Source organism: Anas platyrhynchos, chromosome 2 (assembly GCF_047663525.1).
Source record: "Anas platyrhynchos isolate ZD024472 breed Pekin duck chromosome 2, IASCAAS_PekinDuck_T2T, whole genome shotgun sequence".
Taxonomy (NCBI): domain Eukaryota; kingdom Metazoa; phylum Chordata; class Aves; order Anseriformes; family Anatidae; genus Anas; species Anas platyrhynchos.
In genome coordinates, this window is record NC_092588.1 from 9,635,188 (window position 1) to 9,656,607 (window position 21,420).

General features: G+C 40.4%; 1 long non-coding RNA gene across 4 annotated transcripts in view; it reads left to right on the top strand.

Moving 5' to 3' along the window:
- LOC106019000 (uncharacterized) overlaps nt 1-21,420 on the top strand; it is a 236,403-nt gene that overhangs the window by 53,057 nt on the left and 161,926 nt on the right. For 3 of the 4 annotated variants that reach the window (XR_002404884.4, XR_011807337.1, XR_011807336.1), the window contains exons 3-5: nt 2,389-2,614; nt 16,660-16,829; nt 18,353-18,484. This is a non-coding gene — a long non-coding RNA (uncharacterized lncRNA). The remainder of the gene's footprint in view (nt 1-2,388; nt 2,615-16,659; nt 16,830-18,352; nt 18,485-21,420) is intronic. The other variant, XR_001193474.5, reaches the window with a different exon arrangement.

Sequence of the window (21,420 nt, forward strand, 5' to 3'; positions counted from 1 at the left end):
TTCGTAAAGTTTGCAAAAAGTGTCTGGGCATGTGGTATTTATTTCAGCATGTATTTGCTTTGTAACCTAAATATGATTTCATCTCAGTGGGTACAGGTTTTTTTTTTTTTTTATGCATTCAAAAATTTGGAAACATGACATGTAACATCATGTGGGAATCAGAACATGGTATCAGCTGGACCAGGCACATTAGATGTGCTTTGTAAAGCCCTGCCAAATGCATTAATAGGGTAACCCACAGCATGAGCAGGTCCTCATCATCCCTGCTGCGTGGAAGGAAATGGAACATGTGGCATGTAAGTGTCCCAGATGTTTGTCGAGAGCAGAGGAGTGAAGAGATGTGAAAAAGGAGAGGCTTAGACCATGGAGGGGAAGTGGTTTTAGGACAGAAGTACGGAGGATTTGGTGCTCAAGTTGAGAACTACAATGATTTTTTTTTAATTCAACAATAGTTCAGCAAAAAGGTATTGCTGGAAAGAGCTTGCAAGGAAGGACAGGGGATCTTTGTGTGCTGTTCAAGCCACTGACATCAGTGCTGAGTCCCTCAACAGCTGGTTTTAACTCAGACATGCTGAGAGGGAGTGTGTTATATTTTATCTCGAGCTTCCTAAAGAGCCAATTACTTGAACAACTCCCACCACTCAGAGAAAAAATAGACATTTGTAATGAGGATTCACAGGGTCTCTAGCAATCCCCATGCTCACCAGCTCTGTCCTGTTTGAAGCATCTCATGAGCTCATGAGTTTTAGCTCTGTTTTGCTCAGCATAGTACCTTCCCATACTTTATTCCTTGCTTCTGTTGAATCTGGTTTTGATGTCAAGGGTCTGGGCTCATTTTTTCCCCTATTCTTTTTGTTACGGAAGCTGTAGATCTGTCTTCCATTAGCAATCACCTCGTGGGAGGGAGGCTACTTCACAAGAGACTATTGTCCTCTGCTGTAATGGACTAGTCTGGTGTCCTGTGGCCCCATTAAATTGATGTTATCCACTATCACAGTAGATTTTCTGGTTCACTTTTTTTTTTTTTTTTTTTTCCCCCATAAAAATGCTCCAGCATTTCACAATTTCACATTACTACTTAAAATAATCTGCCAGTCTGGGCTGAAACATTCTCTGCAGGTGGCAGCCCTATTTGGAGGGTACTGATCTGAAATTAAGCAGCTTCAAATAAAGGTCTTCATCACTTTTAAGCACCCTTTTAACAGTACATTCGTGACTTTCTTTCTTTCTTTCTTTCTTTCTTTCTTTCTTTCTTTCTTTCTTTCTTTCTTTCTTTCTTTCTTTCTTTCTTTCTTTCTTTCTTTCTTTCTTTCTTTCTTTCTTTCTTTCTTTCTCTCTTTCTTTCTCTCTTTCTTTCTCTCTTTCTTTCTCTCTCTCTTTCTTTCTTTCTTTCTTTCTTTCTTTCTTTCTTTCTTTCTTTCTTTCTTTCTTTCTTTCTTTCTTTCTTTCTTTCTTTCTTTCTTTCTTTCTCTCTTTCTCTCTTTCTCTCTTTCTCTCTTTCTCTCTTTCTCTCTTTCTCTCTTTCTCTCTTTCTTTCTTTCTTCTCTCTCTTTCCCCCCTTCCTTCCTTCCTTCCTTCCTTCCTTCCTTCCTTCCTTCCTTCCTTCCTTCCTTCCTTCCTTCCTTCCTTCCTTCCTTCCTTCCTTCCTTCCTTCCTTCCTTCCTTCCTTCCTTCCTTCCTTCCTTCCTTCCTTCCTTCCTTCCTTCCTTCCTTCCTTCCTTCTTTTTCAGCAACAATAAAAGGTATATATCCTTGAGTTGAAATAATACTGTTTTTAACTCAAAATTTTTCAGAACAGAGACATACCAACTGTGATCCATGACCCATTATTACTGCAGCTGGTATGCTGTGGCTCACAAACATGATTTTAGATGTGAGATTGTGTACTTGGTGGTTGTATTCTCTAATAATGCTGTTTATGGATAAAAAAGGGTAATAATCCAGAATGAATAGGTGATTTTTCCCAGCACATACAAATAAATTAATATAAGTATTGGATTGTGGATCTGAAGTTTCTGTTGTTTAGCAGAAACTGTAATTTTAAACTGATGTTAAGAGTCTTTCTGACTATTCTGGTCTTTTTAAACTGCCTCTTTTTTACAGCGTTATTTAGAGCATTTTCATCTGCATTGTTTTCTCTATGGAATTTGTCTATACCCTGGACATTTTGAGTTTTCTTTTGTAATTTCCATATTTTAACCTAGTTCTCTCTTCTCTTCACCTAACTTTATATTTTTCTTTTTCTCTGCAGTCCTTCTGCACTCTTCCAATGACATTGTGATATGCTTCGGGTGCAGAGTAAATACAAACCTCAGCTTTTAAAGATTGTGCTTTATCTCAATTTATATGCCATTATGACAGGGGTGTCTGTTTTGGTTTTGTTTTCAGACATATACTTATGATCTACTATGCAGACTGGCTGAATGTCGTTCCCATCCCTGGACCCCTTCCTTCTCCTTTCCTTTGGGAGCAACCCAGGGCACAGATGGATACAGAGGCTGTGGTGTTTTCAAGGCTGCAGCATGTCCCAAGACTATGATGAGCTTGGTTAGGCCTCATGAAGGAACAGAAAAACCTCCTTAGGGACTCCAGGAAGAGCAGGGAAGGCTTGTGGGTAGGTATTGATCTATCCATCCAAGGTGAGTTTTCTTAATTTAAAAACTGAAGCTGCTATTGAAAGCAAAGATATTTTATTTTATTTTATTTTATTTTTTTTGCGATAGTATGCCTGCAGGGAAGGGTCTGGGCAGTTCCCCTCTGTGGTGTGGTGAGTGTCCCACCACACCTGCATGGCACCTCTTTAGGAGTGATTTGTCCTCTGTCTGAGCTGAGCATAGGTGGGACTGGGTTTGTCTTCACACTACCATAAATCAGGTATCACACAGATCTGTGTAGTAACACTCAAACTAAAACTAACAAGGGATCTGTCAGTGTTAGAGGTGAAGATCTGTTCCATTTTGATAGTTCTTGAATCTCTCCCACAATAAATCATGCTTGCTCGTGTAAAGATAATGTACTTTACACCAACTTTGGTAAATTCTGTCTTTTTGGACCCCTCACTACAAGAAGGACATTGAGGTGCTCGAGCAAGTATAGAGCAGGGCAATGAAGCTGGTGAGGGGTCTGGAGAACAAGTCTTCCAAGAAGCAGCTGAGGGAGCTGGGCTTGTTCAGCCTGGAGAAGAGAAGGCTCAGGGGCGACCTTATCGCTCTCTATAAGTACATTAAAGGGGGCTGTAGCGAGGTGGGGGTTGGTCTATCCTCCCACATGCGTGGTGACAGGACGAGGGGGAATGGAATAAAGCTGAGCCAGGGGTGTTTTAGGTTGGATATTAGAAAGGACTTTTTTACTGAAAGGGTTGTTAGGCACTGGAATGGGCTGCCCAGGGAAGTGGTTGAGTCACCATCCCTGGAGGTCTTTAAAAGACATTTAGATGTAGAGCTTAGTGATATGGTTTAGTGGAGGACTTGTCAGTGTTAGGTCAGAGGTTGGACTCAGTGATCTTGTAGGTCTCTTCCAACCTAGATGATTCCATGATTCTGTGATTCTCTTTTTCAACAAACATTTGCAAAATTATTCTTGTTATTACAAACTACAGTGGCTCTGTCTAAAGTCTAGAAATCCATGTGGTCCGTGTCCTCTTCCACTTTTTGTAAAGTCTTTCATGCACCGTTCTTCAAATTTTCATATGTAGCCTGTTCTTTTTTGAGCTTTTAATTTTCTTCAACTTGCTCCTTTGTGTAACTCAATCCGTTGAACGAGACCTGCTTTCCTTCAGAGCCTTCAGTCTGCAAGTGATGTTCTCCACTTATGCTCTAATTGCCTTTTCCAAATTGAAGTCAGAATATTTTCTGCAATCTTGCTCTTGGTTTTGGCTCTCAATTACATTTTTTATCTCAAATTAAGGATTCCATAAGCCCTCCAAATGACACAGTTAATTCAATAGTCACAACTCTGTTCTCAAAACCTCAACAGCCTTTTTTCTCATCTTTTTGAGTTCTCATGTGATATATAGTCACCATCATAAAGTCTCTCTCAAAAATTTTGTTCTGTCTAGAATTATGACATTTTTTTCAGGTATCTTGATCATCTCATCACTAGCTTTGTCTTCATTTATATCCACATTATCAAATAAGGTTTGTTCTTTACTAATGAAAAAGCTGCCTTTAGTCACCCTTTTTGGTGTCTTTGCTTGCCTTCATGAAGGGGAAGTCTTCTAGCTTGATCCAATCACTTAGTGGGGGTTGAGAGCATTTTGGGGCCTTCTCAGCTCTGTGTCCTTTGCTTTGTTTTGTTCTGTTTTGTTCTCTGTTTCTAGGTACAACTCATGTATAATTACCTCCATCTCCAGTACCGTTTAGAGTTGCAAATTCAGCATATTGCGTGTTTGTTCCCAGAATTTTCTAAATAAAATGACAAAAATCTGCTAGTAACAAGAGAAAGGTTTTACTGTGTGGCTTTGTTGTTTGTTTGTTTGTTTGCTTGTTTGTATTTTTACTCCTTATTTGCAAGATGTTGGTCTGCTTTTTCAGTTTTTCATTGATTAGGCTGACATAGTATAAGTTTTGAGAAGGTGGTGAACACTTGAAAAAGATTTTCAAGTGGGTGTTATAAGGCAACTAATGTGTGCTTCCAGCCCCTGATAAAGGGCACCTCTCCTACAGAAAAAGCACAATGCTTTGCTGTGCTTGTGGAAGTGTCAATGACAAACATACTGATCTGTGATATTCATCACCTTCCCCCTTTTTTTTTTTTTAACCCGTGAACTCTACATCCCTGCTTCGACGGTTACACACTTTTGTTTTTCTGTATTTCATCACCTGTACTGCAAATTTGTAATTAAATCTGTGCCGGGCTTTTTGTATGTAATAGCTCAGTGTAGGAATGGGCATCAAGGTGCTCCGTGTTTCACCCTTGTCATGGCATCTCTTTGGGCCTGAGCTTAGGCCCCTGCCTTATGCTAAGCTGACATCAGGTAAATAAGGGGATGCTGAGCTAAACCCATAACTCTGCCTGGTCTGTCTGCAATCCCTGGATACTGAGGGGCCAGATGACTCTGCTAGGGCTAGGGTGAACTCACTTGAAGGTCAATGTAAATTTAATGTTCTCTTCTGAGTGTTTGGTGTTTGCTTCTTTATTCAGCTCTGAGTAGGTAGAAGGTGAAGAGAATGAAATGCTCTCAAGCAAATAACTGTGTAGGAGCATAAGGAGGTTATGAGAGTTCAGACTCATTTTGAGATGTATGCATAATGCATTTCTAATACTGTAAATAAGTAACGGATCATGTGAAAAGCTCACATGCCTACAACTGGCTGGAAACCAAAGCTGTTGATCATACACAAGTAAAGTGAGCAAGGGTCACACATTTACCTGTTAACATAGAGGCTGCTTTAGGATAAATCTGGAGCTGGTTCACTGTGGAACCCTGCTTGTTTCTAAATTTGGACAAATAGGATAAAGAAGGTTGTGGTTCAGTGGCATTTCACTCACTGAAGCTAATGAGTTCTTCCTATCTCCACCCTAACCGCAGGGTATCAGGAGATGAGGATGTGAATTTAAGTCTAAGAAAGGTCTGAAACGGAAATGGATTTGTTAAGTGGAACTAAATGCCAGGACAGAAGCTCCCATTTGGAGTTAAGGTGACCTTAATTCACATTTGTTTGACTAGCTCTCAGTACACTAACTGCTGGCTCTCCTGCGGATAAGGACGTCCAGGTTCAGCTGTTTCTTAAGGAGTAACATATTGAGAATACGCGAGGTAATTCCAAGTTCCCTTTTAAACAGCTGGAGTTGTACATTAATTACAGCTATCCATAAACATATTTTCTTCGTACTTCAACAAGAACAAAGAACAGCTGTACTGTTGTTAGTAGCAATGTGAGTGTGCACCCACCTCCAGAGAATTCCCTCTCCCAGGCCTTTACACACATGTTATATCTGACTTTCTGAGACAGTTTTTTTTTTTTTTTTTTTTTTGTCTAAGCTTTTCCAGTTTGCTTAGGACTTTCCAACAGCATACAACTTTCTCAAGACTGCTGTGTGGCTCTGGTCAGTGCTCAGTTGCCCTGCCATATCAGCAAGCAACAATGTAAATAAAAGTAGTTTCTAGATGAAAATGGCACTTTTACTTCCCACTAGACTCTGGCCACATGAAGTGAGCCCTGGGGTTGTGCAACTCATTTCCTTGCCCTCAGCATTCTGCTCTGCACTGCGGTGGTGGCTCATTGAAGCATGCTCATCTTACCTTGGGAAGAAGCTCTCTGAGATTTATGTTGAAACTGTGGATTATGCCTTATCTCTGGTGAGAGGGAGTGTCTGATGGTGTTTTGCAGCAGTCTCAGATGAAGTAGGCTATCACATTGTGCTGGCCAATCTTAACATGAGCTCAAATCCCTCTAGGCTGTCCCCCTCAATAAGTCCCTATGTGCCTATGTAGGAGAATGGCCTCTGTTTTACCTTTTATCTGCTGGCTTTAACCTTAACCTCTGCTTGCCATGACAGATCTCTCTAGCAGATGCCTCTCTGTAAATCTAAGTTTGGCACAAGGGAAATATTACCTCCATTGTCACAGGTGAGGTCACGGTCCCCTGGTATTGACTAGGAACCAGCCTGCTCTTCCTTTCCAGCAATGGTCCAGGAAGCTGGAGGACACAAGTTCAAGCAGACATGTTAGACCAACATCTGTGCGGGGAAAAACTTGGAACTGCCATTCCCCAGGATAGACTGACATCTGCTTTGACGTGACGTGATGACAAATGTGATGACAAAGTAGCAAAATAATTAATTGCAATATATATATGTGCCACTGACCTAAGGGAGATCAGCTGGTTATTCTTACTGGTTTAAAAATCTAGATTGAAAAGTGACCATATCTTTCAGCCTTTTTTTTTTTTTTTTTTTTTTTTTTTCTTGTATTGTGATACATGAGCAGAATAATATGGTATATTATTCTCAAAAAATTCTCTTGTGAAATTTCAAGTTTTTTCTTCAATGAAACCTTTTAAACATTAATTTTCAACAAACTTTTTTATTTTGCCTGCAGGAAAAAATAATTGAATTTTGTATAATTTTACAAGTAAATGTGGTTGTATTTTATATTTTTCCTTCCCTGAACTAAAGCTCCCAAATCCAGATAGTTTTGATGGAAATTTGCCAGTATGTTCCAACCTTTGAAAAGTGTCATAGTAACTCTGCAAAATGTTGAAAAGATTTAGTGCAGACAATAGCATCACTGAAACAGAATACCCCAGACCTTGTACAGTCAGAGCCTTTTTAATATTGTTTGGTGCAGTGTGCAATGAATGAGGTGACCAATCAAACACATTTCAGAAAAAAAAAAATGTTTTGAGCTATTAAACCCTATCAGTTTTATGTGTTTGCACACACACTACTATCAGGAGATATAAATCTAAGTTAAGTCAAGTGAGGTAAGGCTCTGGTCTCTGGTCAATAACAGAGGAGATTCTGGGAGGGGGAGAGTGATTTAGCAGGAGCATTCTTCCTGCACTGACTGGCACTGAAAGTACAAACCTGAAGGAGTTCCCAGCTAACAAACCAGAGATAAAGAGCTCTGACTATTCACGTTTATGAAGATCTCTTTGCATTTTGCAGAAGAACAGATACATCAAGTTTCTGCATCCTGGCTAAGTTGTAGTATGTATTCTCTTCCCATAGACACCCCTCTTTTGCCAAGAGAAGATGGGTGCTCTGCTTCATATCTGCAACTTTATCTTTTACTTTATTTGTGTAGGGGCATGCACAGCAAGAGCCATGTGAGAACAATAGATCATCCATTTTGATGATGGGTCTGTGAGGGCATTTCATACCTCTTAGAAAGAAGGTCCCATAGCTGTGTGTCAGGAAAATCTGAATGCCATAGATTTCACATTAACAAGGATATCAGGAAGGCCATGCTATCTTCTCTACTTTTTTCTCTCCAGGCACTAGGTAGTGTGCAATTGTAGATGTTATTGGCTACCCTACCCAGATAATTACTAAATTTTAAGACTTTCTTGGGCTTCAAATCAAGCATCTGATTGAATGTTAAACTATTACACACTCTGTATAAGTTTTGATGTCTTTTTCTGTCCATCTTTATTCCTTTCTACATTAAGATGGACTTTATTGAATAGAAGAGCTGGTGATGTTGCATGTATTTATGTCTGGGTACAATCCCTGTGTTCACTGACTATAGTCTCCTGTTAGTTTTTCCTAAACTATACACTGTATGTCCCTAAGCATTATGTAGTTTTTGATCAGTGGATGGTAGTACGATTTACATCATTATGTATAAGTGACTTGTATGAACAATGAAGTTTAGATGGAACAGGTTGTATGTACATGTAAGCAAGTGCATGCAGAAAGAGATGAGGCCCTTTGCATCTGAATTACAAACCTATACGTGTGAAGCTGTTGTGAGATGTGGGGGATGCTGAAGAACACCACTGCTTCCAGTCCATCAATTTGCTTTGAAGATCCTTGAGGCATTGGAAGGTCTGTGGACAGAACAGGCATATCCCTGTTCCTTAGGAGCAAGAGTCAGTTACACACTATGGCCCTATGGGGGAGCTGAGCCCTGTGAAAAGGAAACCAGGCTTTATTCTCTCCTGTGGCACAGATATAGTTTTTGATCCTAGACACTAAAAATGCAAGCACAATTGGACCTCCCTTTGTTTTCAGACAGACTGGATAAATCCATAACCAATCTATTTTACTTGAATTGTCAGAATGGTGTGAGTCCTAATCAAATAGTATTGGGATTATGCTGCCTGTATGTAAAATTAGCTCTCCCTGGAGGACCATCTGAAGGTGAAGATCAAGTTCCATTGAAAATCTGGGAAAATCTGCCCTCAGAAGCTTTCAGATCTGCTCATGAAGAATTGTAAAAGGAATACAAAAGATGTGTTAGAAGTAAGAGGTGGAAAAAGAAATACAGAATACTCAAAAAAATATATATATATTAAAAACAACCAACCAAACAAAAAGAAAATGAAATTATTATACACAAGTGAGTATTTCTTTATTTGTACCAAGTCGTTATGAAATCATTAATAGTTCATGCCAATCTTTCAGTCTATTGTGTCTGTCTGATGAATAATATTTATCTTGGGTGATTAATGGAGGTGAATAAAGATAAACCACAGGAGCACATATATTTTCTTGGTTATGTCTCATAAAAGAATGAACTTGGACAAAATGATTTTCAGATATTCCAAAGAATAAAAAAAATCAATTGCAAAACAAACTGAAATTGAAAGCATATTGGGGTGAATCCATTTTAGTCTTTCATTTCCAACTGTTTTAGAACCTTACTCTTTTTTTTTTTAAAAAAAAAAATATATTTTTTTTAAAGTTTCATATATTTATTTATTTATTTATTTATTTATTTTCTAATTCACGTTAACACAATTTCTCTGTCTGGCTTGGTGAGAACTGAATTGTCCCTCGCTCTCTGCAATCCCTCCAGTGATCAGCAGGGGTTCCTCTTGGGCTGCGACTAACTTTAGTCTCTGCTCTCTTCCCTCCCCATGTATTTCCACACTTGCTACCTGTTGTGCATCATGTAATAATAGAGAAATTATATTAATGTAATTTTATATTGAAAAATTCTCTCCAGTTTTCCCTTAAATAACCATCCACAAAGGGGAATGGCTGTATCACTATAGATGTGTTGTCAAAGGACATGTTCTATGTTCCAAAAGCCATGCAATGAAGGAGCAGCAGCACCTCATTTGGCCACTGATGGATGTGGACAGACTTTGTTGTAGTTTCATTACAGCTGCAAATAATGCATGACAAATTACAGATCTTGCTAATTGGAAAACACACAGGTAGCTTCTCTTGATGATGTATCATATAACAAAAATGTGGAGCTGAATTTAGCTCATCTTGAATCTAATGCTCTTGGTTGTATGCAATTTGTTCAGTGTTACTTCCACTGAGTCCAAGGATATTTAGACTCAGCTCTCAGGGTCTGCACTCCACTGGGAGCCAAGAAGTTTGATCCAAATAAAATGAGTGGTGTATCTGACTGTCGTGACCAAGGTGGCTCATGATAGAGTGACCCAAATGTCAAAGGTGACAGGAAGAGATAGAAATAGCTCTGTTGTACTGACAAGTTTAGCAAATTGGTTATACACTTATGTTACTAATATATAGATAGCCTGGAGAAAATAAATTGCAAAAGTACAAGTGAGAGACCAATGCCAATGAATCTGGACATTTGTTAAATCTTGTAATTAATTTGGCTGAAGTTTGGGAGAGAGACAGCTTTCAGAAGAAATCTGAAGGAGACGGAGGAGGTAAGTCTTTAAGTAGCTTATGTTGAATTATTTATTTCATTACTGAAAATCTGAGAGGATAAATTATTTACTCAGCTATTTTCCAGCAGGCAAAATAATAATAATCATAATAATAAACAAATCTAGCAATAAGAAACATTCCTGGAAGGCTATAATGATTTATCATGAAGAAAATAAGACACTGAGAGCAGTGGCTGTAAACACAGTTGTGGATACACTGTGCAATAGAAACTCATGGGATACTTTTTCCATCTTGTTAGAGCAATAAGAAGAGCAATAGAGCAATAATGAGTGTTGGCTCAATCCTTCCTAGCTTCTAGTAACACAATAACCTTGATTTTTGAGGGAAGTAGGGGAAAACAAATTCTTGGAAAACAGCATTCATGTAGTCTTCCTTTCACTTGGCCACTCCTTCTTTCACCAATACTCAAATCAGAGCAGTTTTTAAGAGTGGTTGTCTGCAGACAAGCTGGCTGGCTGCAGACTTCTGTGACAGTCCTTGGAGATGTGTCAATGAAGTCAAAAGAGTTCAGGGTGAGATTTGTCTAACAGATTTAGAGGGTCTAACTAGGCTAAGCTGAATTGCACCCTAAAGAGCATATAGTGTGTTGATCAGATCTCCATCAACTTTGTAAGGAGCCCAGAGCAATGTGCTCAGGTGTGTATGTCTACACCATAAACAACAGCATTTAACACCATGACTCCTAGTTGTTGTAGTCCAGTAGACATTTTTGGAGAACGCCTTGTGCTCCTTGGAGGATGTTCAGTCTGCCAGAATGGACCTGGAAATCTTTTCTGGATGAGCATCAGTAAAACCTTTGGATAAAATTCTGGTTTGCTTAACAATTCTCTATTTTTTACTTTTTTTTGTGAAGTTGTGGTTTCACTCCATGTCCAATGAGTATGTTCCACATATTACCTGGGGAAAAATAGTGGAGATTTTAATGACACTATTGAAAAATGGTATTTAATTGTATAAAGTAGTTTTAGTAGTCCAGGTTTATAGATCTAGTATCAGCTCATATTAATGAAATCAATGAGATTACTTCTGGCTTGCTTAGCTTCAGTGATGTATAGGCCAAAAGCGAAGGGGATCCTCTACGGATCTGGGAGGAGAGCTTGAAGCAGCCTTGTGCTCATATATCTTGACTATCATTGGTGGTGAACCTCACTATGTACCCATCTCTAGAAAAATGTTTATGCATCAGAGTATCCCGAACTTGCTTTGCACACCCTCAGCTGTGTTTCCTGATACCTGACCTATGCCAGGAAGAGCATAGCACCAGATGTCCAGCATGGAAAAAGAGTGGGAATAAGAAGCACAACCAGAAGCAACACTGCCAAATTAGACCTACTTCACTGCTACAGTCAGCTGTTATGTGGCTGTTCCTGTTTGTGACTGCTGGTAGGTCATTGTCATGACTTCTACAACACCTTCCATACCATGGCTCTTCTGTGGACATGAGCTCAAAACAGTTTGGAGTAGGTTTTGTCCCTTGAAGAGCTCACCTACACTTCTGTTCATAACTTTTAGACACTACAGCTATGAAGATAATATCTGGTTAATAAAAGCAATCCCAATTCTTGAGGTTATTACAATGAATGCAAAATCATTGTATCCTCTGTATATATGAGACTTGCATTATGCCGTTACTATAAATATAAATTACTAGGTAGAGATATGTTTTGAGTATGGCTGTTGAGGAATCAGCCATGCTATTCTCCTGACAGGCAATGGGTTCTGCATGGCTAATTCCCTGAGAAATGGATGGACAATATTCTACGTTAATAGTAGAGAGAAAGAAAACTTTTTCACGCTTTGTAGGTGAAGGTAATCGGCTTTGCTCAAACTATTGAACTTAAATGATTTCTGTGTCTAGCATGCAGAGCAAAAAAGCCATTTCACAGCTTTTCACGAAAAGTGGCCAATCATTACCACAACCCTTGGGATTGCCTGTGATAACATTAATCATGATGAATTGGTGTGGCATCTGTGGGGTTATAATATGTAACTCTATGAGAATCCCATTGGGTTGTGTTTTCAGAGTACTGCAGACTAGGTTATATTCTTGTCTTCATCCACAGAGAACTTTTACCAGTCACTAACACTACTGTATTCACAATAGCACCTCAGCTGAATATTTGCTACAGTGAATAGGATGGATTTTTGCTTTTGTAAGGTCAGAACAATGAACTCACCTCTTCTGACATAAACAAACTTATCTAAGCAAGCTCCAAAATATATGATCACTGCAGAAATTAGAATCCTGAAGTAATCTTTAAAATCCTACAAGTGAGACGTTTGCTTAAGAAAGAGAGAGAGAAAGAGAGAGAGATCAAGGGAAAAACTTATCTCTTCCTGTGTGATTGATCTTTTTCTCCTGTGATTGCCCTCTGACCTGCAATAAATCATTTTAGAGTGTGTCAAGAAAATCTCTTCAATAGCTTTTGAGCTCAGAGGCGAACTGTTTTGTCTCTCAAAGTATTATCATTAAAACCTCCAAACAACTGCAGCTTTGCTGTTGTATTTCCCACCTCCAGTGAAGTTATGGAGATTTTCCTCTAAATTGATGTGAGTTGATAGGGTCTACTGAATGAGACCTATTGCTATCTGAAATACATATGCAATTGTAATGCTGTAGCAGCTATATAGAAGAAGCCTTGAATTTCCTTTAGAATGAAGAATCTAACAGGAAATTCTAACGGGAGAACTTTTAGCCCTGGTTTAAGAATTTGAGTGCTCATCTGAAAATATGGGTATTTTTAAAATAACCCTGTTTGAAAAAGAAAAAAAGGAAAGAAGGAGGGAAGGAGGGAAGGAGGGAAGGAAGGAAGGAAGGAAGGAAGGAAGAGAGAGAGAGAGAGAGAGAGAAAGAAAGAAAGAAAGGCATGGAGGGAGGGAGGGAGGGAGGGAGGGAGGAAGGAAGGAAGGAAGGAAGGAAGGAAGGAAGGAAGGAAGGAAGGAAGGAAGGAAGGAAGGAAGGATGATGCTTAAACTGCTGCCACACTTGGTCTCAGGAGGCAGGAATAAGTATGAAACCTGACTCTCCTCTGACCTGTTTTCAGATGGTCTGATACTTCATGGTCATTGTCATGGTAAGTCGATTGCGGTTCTTCTACATAGTGAACCACTGTGTTTGCAAAACCACCTAAGCAACATCACAGCCTTGATGTGAAAATGATATGCAATACCTCCGCTGGGAGGGAAAGTAATGCCTTCTAACACCTGTTGGCCTCATAAAATGTGAATTTGGTGGCCTTTGTTGAATGCATCCTTCACAACTCATCCATTTGATGAGGAATTTGGAGGTGGCTGATGCCTCCTACAATGACAAAAAACCTGAAAAGGGATTCCTAAGGGAAGCTGAATCTGCTCCCATTAAAATGTTGAAAGTTACCATTATTAAGTTGTTATTAAACATATGTTAGGACATTTGGAATGGGCTTCATGTGGGTAAATATAGGAGTCTAAAACACAGATAACTACACCTGGTCTAGTAAACGCACACTTTTGTTAGCCATTGGAGACCAGAGAACAATTTGATACATACTGTCTAAAAGTTTCATCCTGAGAACATATTAAAAGTGTCTATTTCTTTCTGCGGGCTATTTATTTATTTATTTATTTTTCTTTCTGGAACTCTCAGAGATTAGCTCAGAGACAGATGTCAATATTTCAGATGTCTGATGTTAGGAGAGATGGATCCCTGGGGATCCAAAGCAATTTTATAGGCATTTTAAAAGTATAATTCTCAATCTAAATACACTAATAAATTCAGTAGGTATTAGATACTGACTTTTAATATGTTACTTATACATGTGAGTTTATTATATTCTTCATATTACATAAACTTGTGAAATTGCACTACTATTTAAATTCAATTTCTTGTGGTTTTGCTATTTACAACCCCCGCCCCTTGCTTCAAAGAGGCCCCCCACATCTTTACAGTAAAGCAGCCCAGAAATACCATTATGTAACTCCGATACCCTCCTAATCAGTTGGGCTCTGGCAGGGTGGGTAACCCAAAAGGCAGCGAGAATCTCCTGTACCTACGGCTTGTCCAGCTTCCTGTTCTCAGAACTATCGACCACAAGAAACTCCTGTGGTTACTAACAGAAGAAACAAGTTCCCTCCAATCTTCCAGTGCACCTTGTCAGTTGTGGTTTGTGAGAATTACACTGTGCTCTTATCCAAGGCAGTCAGGACTGGTGCAGGCACATCTCATACTGCGAATTTGGGGTCCTCAGCCTATGGCTTCGAACTTTCCGGCACAGTGGCTTCTTTCTGTGGGAAATTGTTCAAATTATTCCCACAAAGAAAACCATTGCCTTGTGAAAACTACCTGCGCACAATCACAACCACTCTGTGGGAATGAAACATAGCTTCCCTTGGAGATTTTTTTATTTATCATTTGTTTCTTTGCTATTGTGTGAGATGGTAGTCTGTGATGGAGATCTTGGCACCTTCTTCCATTTAACACTTTCTGGGGAAAAAAAATGAGCAACCTCTGTACATTTATATTATTGCTCTGACGTTACCTTTGCTGTGAGAAGGATAAACAACAAGCCAGTTAATGACAGTGAGGTGGGAATTGGGTGATATGAAATGGCATGTTTCCTAATTAACCACCACCAACAATAATAGATGCTGCCAGCTTCTTCTGTTATAGCACAGCTACAGCAGGAAAACCTTTCTGGTGTACTTGGTGTCTCACTCTTTCAATTTCCTTGAGGCCTTTATGTACATTTGTTTCTCAATCTGACTCCAAAGTTCAGGCCTTGCAAAACATCCTCCTTTTCTCAAAGTTGCCCTGTGATCTGTCAGTGCATCTCTCACATTGCAGTTCTGTCCTGTGACTGCTTGGCTGTGATCCTGGTGGGATTACACCAGCCTCGAATGGGCATGTTTTCCCTGGTTGCTCCTAGCTATTCTGCAATAGCACCACTAAGCTCCGTCAAGGAAATAGCTGCAATTTTCTCTTCCCTAATGAATTTCATAATGTAATCAGTGGCAGGCCATGACTGAGAATGAAACTAAAACTTGATGTAATGGTCAGGCAAGAAATTTGACTTGGAGCTTTGTTTTGACTGGGTCCCAAATGAAGAGAGGCATTGCTGACAGCTCTGTGTATGCTCTGTGGATGCTGATGGCTCCAGAGGCTATAAAAATGTTCACAGTTTTTTGGTTTTGTCTTGTTTTCATTACCACTGTAATGTTGCTCCTTTCTGTGAAGTTTGGGTTGCCAGCTAATGACTTGGTTCCAGGGGCAGGAATGGCCTTTAACTCCCTGCAGAAATTAATTAAAGAAAATACAATAAAATCACACTGAGAATTATTATGTGGAGTCTTGGCCTTCACTGGGTGCTGGGAGCAGACAGCTGAGAGCAGGTAGAAAGCTAAAGATGTTACCAAGCACCTGGGAAATCCCAGGAATATTCAGGTTTTGAGTATACTTGGGATGCAGAATGTACATTATTTGGTTGTAAAGCATCAGGGACTGGTGGAGGGCCATCATGCTTTACCCACACAAGGGTACACCTCCACGTAATTTTTGTACTCTTCAGCATGACCCAGTTAAGAATTGACCTAGCAGGGTGAGCACATGAAATGGCCGAGTGCTGACAAGCCTGACTCCTGCTCCCTTCCCTACTTCCCAATCTACCAGGCAAATTTAGCATCAGTTGAACATTTCAGCCAGGCAGAGGCAACATTTGGCTTGGTCCTGTATATCTTTTGCCAATCCAGGACTTTCAAGCCAAACATCTGTGGGAATCTGGTGACACACAAAGACCAGTATCAGGGGGATTTAACGAAAGAAGCAATTTGGCCTAGACAACATGTGGGCATGGGAGATGTCAAAACAATGCTGTATCAGGAGTAGGCTGCACTAGCAGTATGTTGTCAGAACAGCATGACTATTCATAGAATCACAGAATCAGAGAATGGCTGAGGTTGGAAGGGACCTCTGAAGATCATCCAGTCCAACCCCCCTGCTGAGCAGGATCCCCTAGAGCACATTGTGCAGGATGAATATCTCCAGAGAAGGAGACTCCACAACCTCTCTGGGCAGCTTGTCCCAGTGCTCTGTCACCTCACAGTAAAGAAGTGCCCTCTCATATTCAGCCAGAACTTCCTGTGCTTAAATGTTTTCCTTCAACACATCAGCCCAAGCACAAGCCATGTGCCACCATAACTGCTGCAGCATCTTTAATGTCCCTTCATGATCTTAGATCTGGCTGTGACTCATTGTGATTATTGTAATACTGATTTCCCAGATGGATGGAAGAGAATAACTGTCTGGGAGCCCTCTCAGATTGCAACCAGAATAAAAGCCACTCATAGTTTTATTATTCTCAGCTGTGGCAGCCATCACTGTGCCAACCTTCCCCCAAGAGGAGCCTGGTCCAGACGTGTGGTTCCTTCCACTGGGCTGGTGTCTTAGGAGTCAGAACAATGAGAGCCATCTGGAAAGGTATCTGGAGTTTCTCCTCGCTGCGGGTGCTGCTTTCACACAGCTGAGGCTGGAGGTGAGCTTTCTTGATGGGCTTTTTGCTGGCTCATCATGCTGATAAGCACAATCCCACACTTCTGGAGAGCTTTGGAGGGTCAGGGAGGACTGTAATAGTTTAGCTGAAGTGCACACAAGGCTTCACAGAGTCATTTGTTACAACTGCTGTTCCACTGCCAAAATCTCTGCTATGGTCATTTGGCACCTGTCCGTGGAGTCGAGCACAACCATGCCAATTGCCACCAACAGAGACTTGGCCCTCTCTGCTGGAAAATCCCAGCCTTCCAGGATATGCTTATCTTACTAGAGCTATTTTATTTTGTCTGCAGCAGAGCTGGACAAGTGATTTGGCATTTTAAAAATGCTTATAAACGTTGAGGAGCTGTCATTGCCACAGCGGGCCCAGCTCCACAGACCAAGTAGGAGAGCACTTTCTCTGCAGTGAAGACAAACAGCCCTCAACGGTGCTGACCCCTCTGGTGATCAGGACCCATAAAGAGGCAAATCTGCCCTGAGTTTTGTTGTAATACCCTTTCTTTTGGGCATGTCTAACCTGCCACCTGCCACGTCCATGCCCTGTGGCTCAACCCGTGGCTTTTGGGAATGTCTGTAAACTCCAGTGCTGTGATGACCTCCTTTCCTCCCCTTGCTTGGGATGCTCTGATGCTCTGCCCATTGGAATGTGGTTCCTCCTTCTAGATGGAGACTTACTGCTGCAGTTACAACACAGGTAACACAGAATATGGGCCTGCACACAGGGAAAAATCTTATGAAGCTGCTGATATGCACAAACTATTTCTGATTGGGTTCCAGGCAGACTGCTAGGTAGACTAAACTCAAAACTGGTCCATAGAACTGCATGGGAAGGTAGACAATCAACATGAGGCAGAATTAACAAACTGCTTCTTCTAAACTATGGAGGTTATGATATGATTTATTTTGTTTATGAAATTAAAAGTAAATATTAATACTAGCCACTGTTCTGGACCTTGATATTTTGCTTCAGTGATCAGATCATATGACCTTTGCAATGCCTTCAGTTAAGAAGAAAGGAAGAATGCTCTCACATTTTTCATAGTTCGGTGGTCTCAACCAGGCAGGCTTAATACTATGAGTGCAGTCTGCACTGAAGATCTGTTTCTCTTTTTTCTTGTTATTATTATTTGTTTGTATGTTTGTTTGTTTGTTTATTTATTAGGATGGCAAAACTACTCAATACTGAATACATAGAGTAGAATATGGCAAATGTTAGCAGAAATGGTAAACATAAGTCTTGCAAGGCTGTCACCTCCACATAAACCTTCTACAGAGAGGCGGGAGATGAACTGCTGAGTGAATGATTCAAAATAACTGCAATAATTGTGGGTTGCTTTTCGGTTGCTCTTTGTGATAATGTGATTGCTTCAAAGTACATGATGTCTTCCCTCCCAGAACTCCAGTCAAAACACGGTTTGTTGAAAACAGCTCCCTTTTACACTTTGACTGCCTGGTATTTACATTCTTCGCTCATTGTTTGTTCTCGTTTTCTTCTTGCCTCCACAGAAATGCCTACTGAAAGTTGTGCCATTTGTTAGGGACAGACAGAAGATGTTGACTCTTCTGCCTTCTCTGCAGGAGTTTTCTGTGCAGTGATGCTCACCGCAGCTGTGTCTGATTTCCTGAATGGTGTGCAAGGTAAACATGTGATCAATTAGCTGTACTACGTGACTGATGTGATCACATTTTCTAGGATTCATTGATTTTACAAACACAAAGTCCTGTTAGCATGTAGTCTGACCTTGCGCTTTCAGGGATTTGTTGCACAGGTCATTAAAAGCCCTTCTCTCCTTTGAGATCTGCAGGGCTATGCACTATTATATGTAAGGCTGATGCTTACATGCCAGTTTCCAGAGGTAAGCCCCAGCAGGAGATATGCAGTTGGAAACCAGGTATTTAGTTGTTGAAAGCTGGTATTTAGTTGTTATATATTTATTTTTTTCTCTTGAGATGTGGAAAAAAAAATATTCACATGCTGCAAATTAACTAAAAAGGGAACACTTAAATGGTAATCAGAGGCTTCCACACTTCTTAGAAGCAAGCATTCTCCTCACACCCCACAATTAACTTATTTCTAGGCAATTTACTAATTCTAATTAAATCCCTACACTTTGACTATATAGTCTCTATACAGTCAAAATTTCTATTAGAAGATCTGTTCCAAGGTGGAGGTCATTTATTTATTTATTTATTTATTTTCTGGAGACTATTTTTAACATTTTTGGATTTCATAAGTCTTCAGCTCAGGCTGCAGTTGCTTAGGAAATGGAGCAGGTAGGAGAGCTTTTTGTTTTGGGCTGTTTGCAGAAAAATTTAGCTGGCAGGGCAGGATGATCTCCAGTGGATGGTGTCCAGCACAAGGGGTATGAAATGTTGGTGACCAAAGGTTACAAGGTTCACTGGTCCGCCAGAGCACAGGCACAGACTTTTTTTTCCCACAATGGTCTGGGGTAAAGGATCCCATGTGTTCTACAGGAGTGGACACCACACTGTGCAATCCAAATGAATCCCAGCTCACTTTTTGTACCAGATTAAGGAGTGCAGTTGCTGTGTGTAGACTGCCCTTAAGTGGCTTTATTGGTTGACTGAGAAGAAAACTTTCAGGAAAAAAGTTTATTGATTTAGTCATCCTAACTGTACATACTACAGGCATGTGGGATGATCCCCAGATCGTCTAAATTATTGGTGGTCAACATATAGCATTTACCAATATAGACAAAATTAAATAGTGTTCTGCAGTTGGGAAATATGATAGTGCAAGGGGGTAAAAGTTCAAAAGTCTCTCAGAAAAGGAGCCTTGTAAAATACCTGTCATTTGTGAAACAGAGACTAAAACTCAATGAACCTCTTGTGCATGTGATAAGTTATTTGGGACTTCCTCACTCACAGCACTAGTTCAGGCCCTACCTGTTTGTTGTATTCCTCCCTGGTCATGTGAACGAAGAAGTATTGTCAACCTTGAGGCCATTAGAAATACTTTTACTGATTTCTGTAAATCTGAGATCAAGCTCTAAAGTAGTACAGTCAGAAATCAATAGAAGAAAAGAGAGAGAAAGAGAGAGAGAAAGAGAAAGAGAGAGATAGATAGGAAGGAAGGAAGGAAGGAAGGAAGGAAGGAAGGAAGGAAGGAAGGAAGGAAGGAAGGAAAGAGAGAGAAAGCGAGAAAGAAGAAAGAAGTATTTACTGAAGTTGGAATATTTTTTTTTTTTTTTTTTTTGGCAGCTGGGCTAATAAACAGCACAGCCTGGTCAGAAAAGACTCTCTTCAACTTATGTAGTGGTCATTCCTTCAATGCAGCCACAGTAGCAATGTTTAAATCAGTTTTTCTTTCATTTCACAGGCACCCTTGTTGCTCTATGCTTTATTATTATTATTATTTTGGGGAGGTGGTGGTGGTGGTGGTAAATGGGTAGCTTCTAATCAGTGCCTGAAAGAAAGTCAGCCCTGGCTGGTGGGGCTGCAGTAAAAAAGTGCATGTGTGTGACTAGAGCAGTTCAACTCCTAATCTGTTCCTCCTGTTAAAATACTCTTTATTGCTGGTTGTCAGTAAAGACTGACCAGTAAATAAAGGTTCCCACTCCATCTGGGTGCCAGATTACAGGGAGGGGAACTGCTCCCTTTGGATCTTCTTGACACATTTCCTAAATTGAAGCAAGGCTCTCTCTTTGCTTGGGAATAATTCCCAGCCATCATTAGAGGGAGCTGTTGCACCAGAAAGCCCCAGCCTCCCCTTGCACTACTCCAGACCTGCTCTGAACTGCTGTGCAGCAAGAAAATTCAATTGATTCATGAGTTGGCACCTTTCTGTACTGCGCTGTCAATCATGTCAGTTCTTGAGGGTGCTTTGTAAATAAATATCTTCATTTTAATTTCGTTGGCTTTCTGTGCGCAACAGGAGAAAGATTTCTGAGCTGAACTGTGGTGGCACTGTGATCTTCCACTGCTGGCTAGGGGAGCTGGACAAGCCTCTTAGCCCTTCTGTTAACCTACATTAAAAAAGGAGGGGAAAGCTTTGACATAATTTTCTCCTGTCATTTCACCAGCCCTTTGTCTGAACCATCAGTCTTTTCCCTCATCCTGACCCTGTTCTCATTTCCATCACAACTGGAGTAATTGAAACCAAGCCAGGGAAGTTACATGGATGCAACTCCTCTGAATGAGATCAGAGTTGGACTTTTTGTGGAAAAGGACAAAGGCCTGGGACCAACATCTTAGCAAAGTCAAGCGTCTGACTCAGTAGTTAACCTTTGCTTTTAACCATTTTTATTGGAAAGAAATGTCAGGATTGTGGCTTGGGGCACCACCGTGTCTCAGTGGATTCAGTGGTTGTTTTCCTAAATGGGGATGGGCATGCTGTTAGGTTTTGTTTTCTGACGAGAAATGCGTGGAGATTAGATACATGGTGTCATTGACTAGTCACCGGTGTTATTCCAGGCTGATGATATCACATGGCGTATTTCATACCAAAAGGGAGTGTAGATTGAATTACTGCAGACCCAGCATGGGTTATACACGGAGTGTGTAACAGCATATTTTAGCCCTATGAAGCAATATGTGGGGTATTGTTTTAAATG